Raw genomic sequence first — 12,883 nt, 5'->3', positions numbered from 1 at the left:
ATAAAGTACGTCTGCCTCAATTAAGGGTGGCACTTTCCATTTTCTAACTGCCCTATGGAGTGGAGATTTAGCACCGGCCTTGAGAATAGTATTGCAGTCTGGTCCCTGTCATGGGGATCTGCTTTACGCATGGGGTCACAGCTTGCAGGCAGTTGGAAATGCACATGCTGCATTTTCCTATAACTAGGCCCACCTCCATGCCTGGGGCAGGAGTGGGGGACCCAGAGCAAAGAAGGGAAAGACAGAGGCACTCAAGACTTGTCTGGGATTTCGCTGGAGGAAGGGGATGTTTACGATGTGTAGCAGCCATCGGGTGTGGCTCACAGTCCTACTGTGTGCAAGAACATCTGTGCTTGAAGGGAAGGTGTAAGAGCCAGAACTGATCGGTGGCATGCAGAGTGCTGCAGTCAGGGCATCGGGCTGCAGGATGGCCCAGGAGAATGGTTCCTGTAATTCATGGACCAGTGCAGCAGCAGCAGCAGCAGCAGCAGCAGCAGCAGCAGCAGCAGCCGGGTCTCACTGTCTGGATGACACTGGCTGTTTCTTGAGATTCTGCAGATGAACACAGAGAAAATGAGGGTTCTAGGAGAGGGTCATGAGCCAGACCAGTGTGGGATGCATTGATTTCTGTCTAAGGGTGGAGAGTGGAAAGCATGTCTGGATAGTGGGTATCAGTGCATGCTTGTATGTGTGTGCACATACATGAGCACATGAGCAGAGGCAGGGCCTCTCACAGATCCTGGAGCTCGCTGATGAGGCTAGACTGGCTGACTAGTGAGTTCTAGGGATCCATCTTTCTGCCCTCTACCCCCAGCACTAGGATTACAGACGCATGCTACCATGCCTGTTTTTTACATGGTTGCTTGGGGATGGAACTCAGGTCCTCATGCTTACAGGCAAACACTTTGCTGACTAAGCGTTTCCCAGCTTCACACTACAGTTTTGATAGATTTAGCTTAGTGTTGGGTTCAGTTCCTGATGGTTCCATAATTCTTCACCTTATATGTATGTACAAAACCTCTCATGCACACGGCCTTCCTCTGGTTAGTAGCTGTCAATCATCTTCTGCCTTCCTAAGGTGATGGCCTCATTGTTTAGGGATAGCTCCTCACACGGTGAGTGTCCCAGGCACATCCCCATGATGCATCACTGCCTCACTCCCTCTGTCTTCCTGTCATTGCTTCTGAGGGTGAACCCATGAAAAGGGACCAAATTTGTGACTAGGAATAGTCATGGGCACGTATGTTACATGCTGGGCAGCTGCTGGGCACCTTGCTCACATCAGGTTCTCAGGAAGCCAAGGTGTTTATTCAAGGTGTGTAAGGAAGGAGCTGAGGAGGGCCCGTCTACTCCAGGTCTCATGACAGTCATCTTCCTTATGGACATTGCAGACATTTGCAAGTGTAGACAAACTAGCTACAGGCTCCCCCGTCCCTGGGCCTGCCTTCAGCTGTGGTCAGTGCTTGGCCAGCCTGGTCTCTTCACGTCCTCCAGCCCTCCCACTCCCTGACATTATGTGAAGTACAGCTTGGATGTCGCACAATTTAATCAATAAATACTTTAATCTGTATCTCTAAAAGTATTAAAAATACTTCTGCACTGCAATAATCAGTTCAAGTTAATAATAATTCAAAATTATTATTATTTAGAATGTCAGTGTTTGAGATTCAAATTGTCCTATAAATTCCATACATATGTATATGTAATGTATATATACCACACACATTATATATAGATATGCATATATACTACATACATGTAACACACACATACAAATATATATTCATATACACATAAGCTCACATATACATATACACACACATGTATACACATGTATGCACATACATCTATACATAGACATACATACACACACTTAATACACATACACATATACACCTATACACATCCATATGCATACACATATATACACATACACAAACATACGTATACACATGTATGTGTACATGCACACACAGTCCATCTGGCCTGGTCAATGCCCACCTTAGGGATAACCACCTCAATTGAAGGATGTGTTTTGACGTGTTGTAATGTGTATGTCCTGACTCCAGCTCACTCTTGCTCTGTTTCTTGAAGACCTGGCTGAAGAAGCCAGGTCGTTTTGTCCTCTAGTGGTTTCTTCTGGTCTGGATTTTGTTGACAGTTTCCCCCATGGCATCATTTAGGATATTCCTGTCCCCTGAGGCTGAGAAAATGGAAACTGAGTCAAGAGACTGACTTTTAAGGTCTTTTATTTTAGTAGTATTTTTATTTATCCTTTGAGAATTTTATACATCTATAAAATGTATTTTGATAGTACCCACCCATCCCCCATTTCTCCAACTCCTCCTGGACCCTTCTTCCCAACATGTACCCACCCAATGTAATGTTCTCTCTTCAAGGTCTTTTTTGTTTGCGCAGTAGTAGAAGGTTCTCCCACTGAGGGACACTTAGCGCCAGGCTGACTCTGGTGAGTGTCCTGGAGTGCTCACCTGACCAGCTCTGCACCCGACCAGCTCTGCTAATGCACTTGAGATTACAGATGATGGGACTGCCTCTTGCTCCCTTCCTCCATCTCTTTTATTGACTGGAGGGCTTTTGTAGAGAAAATTTTCCTCTATTTGATAACTCAGGAGAGCCGTGTGACAGGGAAGGTGGGACGCGTGTGATTCTCTCCCTGCCTTTCTGTTTTTTTTTTTTTAGGTTTGGAAAATGATGTCTTAGGTCATAGGTGTCCTCCAGCAGTGAGAAGTTTATGGATTTTGTTGCTGTTGCTTGTTTATTTTATGATCACAATGAACCCAGAGATTAAACATATTTAATGAATTCCAATCATTGTACTTGTTACTCTTACTCATACTCAAATTGTCCCAAGGCTGGTCAGTGGGGACATCATCAAGTAGCTTCCTGAGCCCATTTCACAGAATTTTAAATCGTTGTTATAGCTGATACTGTACTGAAATGCAAAGAAAACAAACCAAACGAAAAGTAGAATGCATTCCCCTTAAAACTGGGGACAGTGGAAGGTGTTCCCACCACTTCTGACCAATGAACTGAAGGACCCAGCCAGGTCAACGAAGCAAGAAAATGAGTTAAAAGGCAACCATAGCAGAAAGGAAGAGATGATATCATTTTACTCATGTGTGTGTCTTGATTCCACATGTAGAAAGCCTATATAAGCTACAAAAACTTTACAGGAACTAATAGAAGAAATTTAGAAGGTCTTGGTACATACATGGTTGTCACAGCCAGCTTTCCTGTTGCTGTGACAAAATACCCTGGTGAAAGCAATTTAAAAAGAAAGGGTCCTTTGGGCTCACAGCTCACGGGTACAGTCCATCAGGGCACGAGGTCAAAGAGGCAGGAACTCGAGGCAGCTGCTCACATGGCATCCACAGTCGGGAAACAGAGCAATGGGTGCCAGGGCCCAGCTTTTTTTCTCTTAAAAAGAAACCTAGGCTTTATTTTACTTATAATTATTATTGTGTTTTGTAGAGGCGTGCATACCAGGGTGACATGGTGAGCATGTGAAGATAAGAGGGCAGCTCTGAGTCAGTTCTCTCCTTCCGCTTTATGTGGAATCTGGGCACGGGACCCAGGTCACAAGAGCTTGCACAGCAAGTGTCTTTACTCACAGAGCCATCAAGCTCCATTTTCTCCTTTTTATTCTGCACAGGTCCCACGCCCAGGGAACATCTTCCCACTTCAATTAAGCTATTCTAACTAATCCCTCCCAGGCATGCTCAGGGGCTAACCTAATCTAGATTGTCCCTCACAGGTGTGCCTGTAGGCTTGCCTCCAAGGTGATCCCAAATCCTATCAAGTTAGCGATCAGTTGTCACCTTCACAAAGATCAATATATAGAAGTCAATTATGCATCTATGAAGTAGAAATGAACAACCCTAAAGTGAAATTAAGGTAACAATTCCATTCACAAAGAACATTAAATAGAATAAATTAATTAGCATGGATTTGCTTTACAAGTTTTAATACCTGTACATTGCAAGCTCTAAAGTTTACTCAGGGAGAGCCCAGATTTACATAGTTGGAGAGAACATTCCATGTTAATGGAATTAAAAACCACATCATTGGACATGGCTGAAACACTCAATACTATCAGGACAGCAATTCTATCCAAATTGACTTCTTGATTCAATCCTATCCAAACCCCCAGGGGGGCTGGAGACATGGTTCTGAGGTTAAGGACACTTGCCACTCTTGCAGAGGATCAGGGTTCGGTTCCCAGCACCCACTCCAGGTGGCATAACTGTGTGTGACTCCAGCTTCAGGGGATTCAGTGCCTCTTCCAGGCTCCGCAGCCACTGCACTGACACGCCAATGGTGATTTTATGCATCTATGCAGGCACTCAAACATACACATTAAAAAAGCAACCTAAAACAAAGAAAAAACCCTTGAATCCTTCTCTCCAATCCTAAAATGATCAAGTTAATCATGAAATTCATATGGAAATACAAAGGTCTTAGAACAGCCAAAACAACTTTAAAAAGAGGTAGTTAGAGGACTTGGGGTCCCTGACTTCAAAACTGCAGCAATCGAGATGATTGGCATACGACAGGGAACAGAGCAGTATATGAAGTTCAAGAATAAAACCTTATGTTTATACTTCATTTATTTTCAACAAAAATGCAAAAGTCATTCAGTGGATGGGTTGGGAGGTAGGATAGACGTTTTCAGTCTAGAAGATGGGGCTGAGACCCTCAGACATCAGCACAGCAAAAATCAGCTGAGACCCTTGCATCACCATATCAAAAACTACCACGTCCCAGGCCTGAAGGAAAGAACTAAAAATATGAAACTCCTAGAAGAAAACGTGAGGAGACTTTTATGGCCTTGGACCAAACAACGACTTCCTTCATCTCTGAAAATTTGTAAAAAGGAGAAAACGGATAACCTGGATTTTCATCAAAAATGTCAAAGAAACCATTAAGAAAACTCAAATCATGGGCTTGGAGAAAGTGTGTGATAAAATAGTTCCATTAGGACTTTATGTAAAGGCTTCTGACAACTCAAAGAAGTCAAGCAATTTAATCGAAAACGGGCTAAAGATTCAAATAGACATTTACCCAAGAAATTATAGGAATAGCTAATAAGGACATGAAAGGATGGTTAGCATCAGTAGTCATTAGGGAAATGCAAATTAAAACTACCACACACCCACAGGGTGGCTTCAGTCCAGAAGACGGAGTTGGGGAGGACGAGAGGATGTCAGGGCCTCCCGTGCATCGCTGGTGGGGTGTGAGATGGATCAGCCACTGTGGAAAGAGATCTAGTGTCTTTGCCTTAGGGAATCCGATGTAGCCAGCTCACAGGGGTCTTTACTGAGTCTTGAATCATGGTTCGGAAAGTGTCACTCATTTTGGTAGTAGAGGAATCGCCTATATTTTCTTCTCCAGTACTGTTGTTTATTTATTACATGGAAAGTTACCGGTCTGCTTAGGGTGGTGTGTTAGTGGGAGAAAGGTAGTCTCAATGGCATCTCTTTCTAGTTCCTCTCTGGTGATTGTAATATTGCATATTAAAACGTTGGTCCCTTTTCCCACTGACTTGATATAGCTCATTTATTGTGTAAGTTAAACTTGTATATGGAAGCAGGAATGTCTATTCTGTTCTACTGGTCAATATTCATTTACCAGACTCATATATTTTAAAGTATAGAGGCTTTACAGTATGGGTCAGTAGATGGTACAGCTAGCCTTTATCTTATGTGTGTGTGTGTGTGTGTGTGTGTGTGTGTGTGTGTGTGTGTGTATGTGTGTGTTGTATGTATATGTATGTGTGTTCCTGGGGGTAGATCCTAGGGCCTTGCACCTACTAGGTAGCAGCCACTGAGCTAAATAATATCACCAACTTTCTTTTTACTTATTGTTTTGCTTGTGTGGTATGTGTGTATAATATGTTTATTTATTAGTATAGGTGTGGGCATGTGTGTGGGGGTATACCTTCACATGGGTGCACATGCATGTGTAGGCCCTAGGTCGCCACCCAGTGTTTTTCCTCAAATTTACTTGTCTATTGAGCAGAGTCTCTCACGGAACTTGAAGCTCACTGGTTTGCCTAGGCTGGCTGGCCAGTGAGCTCCACCTGTCTCTACACTATTCTTTCCCTCCCCCAGTGCTGGCGTTACGGAAGTGCATGGCCACCCCAACTTCTTACAAGGGTCTGGGATCCCGTTTCAAGTGATCATGTTTGGGTGACAGACCCTTTTATGACTGGGTCATCTTCACAGCCCCTTGTTTTTCTAATTATTTTGAGACAATATCTCACCAAGTTTCCAAGCCGGCCTTGAATTCACTAGGCAACTCTTAAACGTTCAAGCCTCCTGCCTCAGCCTCCAAAATAGCTGGGATTACAGCCCGCACCACCAGGCCTGTCTCTTGGCTTCTTCACTGGGGTTTATCTGGCTCTTCTTAATATTTATGTCTTGTAAATAATAATATTTATTCTGATTTTATGTGTCTGTGCGTGGATGAGTATATGTCCATGCACCATGTGCATGCAGTACCCTCAGTGGTCAGAAGAGGGCGTCAGATCCCCTGGAACTCGAGTTGCAGGTGGTTGTGAGCTGCCACATAGGTCCTGGGAATTGAACCTGGGTCTTCTAAAAGAGGTGTAAGCACCTTTAACAAGGGAGCCATCTCTCCAGCCCCTAAGTAATTTTATAAGAAAATATTCTATATTAGAAAAAAAAACCCAATGATGTTCTCATTGACAGAAATTAACTCAAATAAGATCATTTATTTTATGATCTTATTTCACCCTAGTGGAGGCATGCCACATTTTTGTATGTATCAAAACCTTCTTTGATGTGTTTTAGAAGACTTTGCAGTTCTCTTTAGATTGGAGAAATTAGTATTTCTAATTAAATTCTTTCCTATATTTAAATTTTATTTAAATATTCCTTCTTTATCGTAGATGGAAGTTCTTTTATCATTATATCATTTGTTTTCAGATATCTGTCTTTCATGTGTATGTATCTGTCTATCAATAATCTATCATCTATGGTCAGCTATCCTCTCTATCCATTTATCCATCTATCATCTATCAATCTATCATCTACCTATCTGTCTATCTATCATCTATCTTTAGCTATCATCTGTCTATCTACCTATTGATCTATTTATCATCTATCTATTGAGCTGTCAATCTATCATCCATCTGTCTTCAGCTATCATCTGTCATCTATCATCTATTTACCTTAAACATGTGTCTGTATTAGTTTTCTGTTGTGAGAAAACACCATGACCAAAGCAACTTGTAGAAGGAAGGGTTTATTTGGCTCATAGTTCCAGAGGATTAGAGTCCATTGTGAAGGGCAGCAGGCAGCAAGCAGCAGTATTGCAGCATTGCAGCATTGCAGCATTGCAGCATTGCAGCAGGCAGCAGCATTGCAGCATTACAGCAGGCAGCAGGCAGTAGCATTGCAGCAGACATCATTGCAGCATTACAGCAGGCAGCAGGCAGTAGCATTGCAGCAGACATCATTGCAGCATTACAGCAGGCAGCAGGCAGTAGCATTGCAGCAGGCAGCAGGCAGCAGCAGGCAGCAACATTGCAGCATTGCAGCAGCATTGCAGCAGGCAGCAGCATTACAGCAGGCAGCAAGCAGCAGCATTGCAGCAGGCAGCAGGCAGCAGCATTACAGCAGGAAGCAGGCAGCAGCAGGCAGCATTGCAGCAGCAGGCAGCAGCAGGCAGCAGCATTGCAGCAGGCAGCATTGCAGCAGGCAGCAGCATGGCAGCCAGAGCAGAAAGAAGCTGAGGACTCACATCTTGAACCACAAGCAAGAAACAGAGAGGTCGGACTGGGAATGTGGTGTGGCTTTGCCACCTTGAAGCTCACTTGCAGCTTTTCAAAGTGTGACTGCACCTAAGCAGTCCTAAGCCAACACCAACAGTGGCACCAATGGGCAGCCTAGTGTTCAAACATCTGAGCCTGTTGGCGATGTTCTTCACACCATCACACTGTGGAATCTCTAGCTTCTTCCTATTACCTACCCACTGGCACACCCACTCAGCCACCTATACCACATATATGTAGATCTTTTCATTTGTGACGCTTTCCTCTACTCCAAGGACTTTTTTCACCACTGTGTGGAGTGTAACTGATGTTCATAACTGTTAGTTTCTTAGATGAAAGGGTTCCTTGGGCAGCGGCCTCCTGCCTAGAACAAAGCTCCCCATGGCCACACTCTCTGCTGTAGCTCTTCTGCACCAGTGAAGTGCAGCGGGGACCTCGGGAGCGTCCCCGGGGCTCTCAGACTGCCTGTCTTGGCTTAGTTGTCCCAGAGGAGATCCTGGGAGGAAGATTAGAGTCTAGCCCAAGATTGTGTCACAGCCGACCCCAGGAAGCAGCAGTAGGGGAGAGCGGAGGTGAAGGAGGCAAAGGATGAGTGGAAAGGACTTGTTCCTCAGCAGGTTTCCATTGTGCCAACTCCAGAGGGGAGAATGAGGAGCCAGAGTTACCTTAGCTAGGGGTGGGACCTGGGACAAACCCAGAGTTACCCTAGTAACAGGAGGAGAAACCTTGAACACCCCTACTTACCTTAGCTGTGGGAGGGCAAGTCTGGGTTACCCCAGTCCTAGGAAGGAAATACTGGAATAGCTCTAGAGTTACCGCCAGATTCCACAGAGGAAACATGCGCAGCTTGGGATTTGCCCAACTACAAGAGAGGAAGCCTGGCCTCCACCCTCTTGACCCCTGGTCCCATGCTCAGGGTGCTTCAGGACTACCAATCCCAGCCAGGAGAGCAGATCAGGATTCAGTCTCCGCATATCTTGCAGCCTCAGCTTCTCTGGCATCCACAGATTTGCCAGACACTGTAGCACAAAAGGCTGGTTATCTGGGCATGTTGGCAATGCCTCCCTCACAGAGTTGGTGTGCAGGTGAGAACTATACAGATGATAGATGGGTGTAGATGTGATATTCTCTGCCAGCAGCAGGTACATGTGAATGACCAGGACAGAGAAGGCTGGGATTGTTAGGTTGCTGGCTCTGTCCACACGGTCCATGTCCTCCATCTGCATTTCCGTTCCTGCCTCCCTGCTCTGCTCAGGCCTGCTCAGCCTTAAGTGGTCAGTTAGTAAATGGAGGCCCTTCCATGTCAGCCCCTGTGGCCTAGCTCTTCTCCTCCATCCTAAAGACCACTTCCTGGACCCTCCCTCCTTCTTGGGACCCCTTCCCACAGGTTCAGACTTGCTGTGTTTGCAGCAGGGATGGCGTCACAACCTGTCAGACTCGGTCTGTAGCAGGGCCATTTCCCCTTTATTGCTGTCAGGGCCTGGGAATGCGGTGGGGCCTCCACATCACACCGAGCAGAGCAAACTCAAACAGAACCAGACTAGAGGGTTGCACACTGCTTGGCTCTCATTACTGTGAAATGAGCTGACAATTTCATTCATTGAGGTCCTTTGAGTTGAACACTGAAGCTCCCTGGATGGTGTCCTGTTACGGTGACAAATGACGGGGCCACTCTCAGAATTTTAAGGTGAGGTCAACAGAAGATGAGTTATAAGAACTGCATATGACAGCATTTGAGGGAGTCCCCTCTCTCTGGGGACCGTTTACCATATAGGTACAGGTGCTAAGTATCCTTAACCATAGCAGGGATGGAACAAGTCGCGGGTCGTTTCTTGGTCCCTGGAGGCTGGGTGGTTTTTCCTGAGGTCTTCTTCAGAAGGTAACCTTTGTTTTTTGACCAGGGGTATCCTGGCTGTGTTTCCATGTGTGTCTTCACCCACCCCCACCCCCTCCGTGAGAGGACAGGGACACAGAGTCCATTTGCTTGCCCCAACATAATCCTTTGCACCTCCCACCCCCAGGCAGTGGCCTTAGCGATGGGAGCTCAGGTTTGGGGACCTTTTGCTGGGTGTTTGAGGAACTGGGAGGGTTCGCAGTGGTCTGAGGTTACAGTGCAAGTGGCCAGAGCTGCTGGGGCTAAAGGAGGCCAGTGACAACCCCCCCCCCCACACACACAAGTCACCTTCCCATGAAGAGATGGAGACCGACTGTGGGGGTTTCCAGTGCAGACCTGTAGGCACCGTAGATACCGTCAGGTGATAGTGTGTGAATAGTGGGTGAAGCTGTTTCCTGGGATTGTTTTAGTTGGTGCAGGCTGAGGGAGGAAACCAACAGTGACAAACCAATTGCACCCTGATCAGGGAACAATGTAGTGTAGGGAGGCACCACCGAAAGTCTATAATTTCCCATGGAATTGCTCTTTAGTCTTCCTGTGGCTGCCAGATGACACAGTCGGGCTGGGTGGGAACCACAATTAGCTGCAGCCACCCGGGAGGGTTGGGTTTTCTTTTTACCCTCTAGACAATGGAAGATTAAGCCATCAATAGCCAGTGTTCAGTCCTGGATGGTGAAACGGTCCATTGTTCAACAGAGAAAGCGAAGTTGGGGGGCGGGAGGCTCTCCCCAAGCAGCAGGAGGATGGATGGGCATGTTTCTTCTCCCCACCTCTACTGTACTGGAGAAGCGATAAGCCAAGGTACATCCAAAGCTGCTCTAACAGCCCCACGACTGTGCAGCGCTCCCTCATCTGGCTCTGACACGTGTACACACAGAGCCACAGGCAAGCCTTTCTGTGCCTAGTGGACAGGTGCAGGCAGCACAAAGCCAGCCCCTGGGTGAGTGCGCTAGCTTCAGGGCTGGATCTGCCCACATCTGCACCTGCTGCAACTTTATTCTGGGAATGACTTACTATAGCACCTGCTGGCAGCTAGGGGAGGGCCTTAATTCTTTCTCTCTTTGTAAATTCCTACCCAAGATATGTGACCACAGCACCTTCATACACAGACACAGACACAGACACAGACACACACACACACACACACACACACACACACACACACACACATACACAGAGACACAGAGAGAGAGAGACACACACACATAGACGCACAGACACACACAGACAGACACACAGACACGCAGATACACACAGACACACAGACACACACAGACAGACACACAGACACACAGATACACAGATACACACACACACACACACACACACACACACACACACGCCACTGCTCTGCTTTCTGTGGCTGAAGTATGCTTCTTCTTTGGAAAACATAATGTTCTGTTTGTTTGACACTTTTTATGGCTTGTTTTGTTTTGTTTTCTGACACAGGTCTTGTGTATCCCGGGTGGGCACTGAACACATTATGTAGCCAAGAATGACCTGGAACATCTGATCTTCCTGACTCTAAGTGCTGGGATAGAGGCGTACAATGCTATGCCCAGTTTATTGCATGGGTGCCAGGATCCAAACACAGGTCCTCACGTTTGCAGGGCAGACACTTCATTGAGCCACGTCCTCAGCCATGCTTGTTCCTGTTAAACAAAATGGGCTGCCGTTTCCCTAAGCTGCTGTAGTCACAGACAGAACAGATGAGGGGTCCTAGTGCATCTAAGACATCTGACAGCTGAAGCCCAAATGGGGAGGAATCAGGTACTTTGCTTGCCAGAGAAGAAGGACTGTGATGCTCGGTCTGTATCCAGTGGTAATCTAAATGCGAGCAATGAATCAAGAGTGGTTGGCCTCAGCACCCAGGCTTTCTATTGGTCTGCTTTGAACATAGTCATCTAGCGTCTGCGTTAAACTTATTTATTCCCTAATGCTGGCTGATGGATTAAAAGATGTGTAGAAAATCCTTCTATAAGAGATAAGATATTACAGGGCTGCCAAACACCCCTGGCTCTTTTCACTTTTTTTCCCTCTCTCTCTCTCTTTTGCCTACTTTTTTGCTACTGAGCTCCGGCCCCCTGCCTCGTATATCCTGATTAGTTTGTGGAAATTACTAAGGGGTTGTTTTTTAAGCCTATCATTGACACATTTAATTCATTAGGTACCAAATCCACAAGCAAATTTTGGCTGGCCGTAAAACACGGTTAATCCAGGGAGCTGCAATAAAAGGTGAAAAATTATGTCCCAGCAAATGTGGAATATTGCTTTTCTGTAGAGACTTTCACTGGTCTGCGGTATCTTTCTTCATAAATTTCCCTTCTGCTTAGTTCTCTCAGTAACTTAACCATTTGTCGCTTGCAGACCGCAGAATGGCTCCATGATACTCTACAACAGGAAGAAAGTGAAGTACAGGAAGGACGGGTACTGTTGGAAGAAGAGGAAAGATGGGAAAACGACCAGAGAGGACCACATGAAGCTCAAAGTCCAGGGAGTGGAGGTAAAGGGCGGGAAAGGCTCTCCTGTCCCCAAATGTCATTTCTGGGCCGCCACAGAGAATTTGGAATTGCTTGCGAGTGATCCGAGGCCAGTCACCACTGTCAAGGGAATTTTTGTTTGTCTTGTCAAGTTCCTGCCGTTGGCATTGGCCTTCTCACCTGAGAGTTTCTCTTCCATTTCTTTGGAGTTGACCGTGGCCAAAGTGCCCTACCTAGGGGGTCACTGATGTACGGATGGGGACTGGCGAGGTGCCTGTGGGTTCCTCTACTACGTTTATCATATGTGTTTCTGGGTGCTTTGGGGTTGTGCTGGGGTGCAGGTCTGGGGAAGACGGGTGTCATCATGAGGAAGTGCCCTCTCAAGGTGCTTTGGTCAACTGGTAATGCCCTTCAGGGCTGGGCAACTCTCCCCATGCTGACTAATATTTCATCTCCCTGCGGGTGTTTTAACTTCAACAGAGGTTAAAGATAATGAGGTGGATTCTCGGGTGAGCAAGGTTCTTGCAGTGCTGGAGTGGAGGGGGATCTGTAGGGATGGCTCAGGATCTGGACCAAACTCAACTCTGGGTTTCCTGGATGCAACTTTGCTATTCTGGCTCTGAGCCAGGGGCAACCTGAGAGAAGTCCCTTCCCTTCAGAGGGTCCCGACCAGGTGTCCCGCAGGACCTGCCG

General features: G+C 46.3%; 1 long non-coding RNA gene across 1 annotated transcript in view; it reads left to right on the top strand.

Annotated features, from left to right (window-relative positions):
* LOC131904344 (uncharacterized) overlaps positions 1–12,883 on the top strand; it is a 206,915-nt gene that overhangs the window by 127,902 nt on the left and 66,130 nt on the right. Inside the window, exon 2 of the long non-coding RNA XR_009377732.1 lies at positions 12,078–12,213. This is a non-coding gene — a long non-coding RNA (uncharacterized LOC131904344). The remainder of the gene's footprint in view (positions 1–12,077; positions 12,214–12,883) is intronic.

The sequence above is a fragment of the Peromyscus eremicus genome, chromosome 2, assembly GCF_949786415.1.
Source record: "Peromyscus eremicus chromosome 2, PerEre_H2_v1, whole genome shotgun sequence".
Classification (NCBI taxonomy): domain Eukaryota; kingdom Metazoa; phylum Chordata; class Mammalia; order Rodentia; family Cricetidae; genus Peromyscus; species Peromyscus eremicus.
The sequence above is the reverse complement of the archived record's forward strand: the minus strand, read 5'-3'. Positions and strand labels throughout refer to the sequence as shown.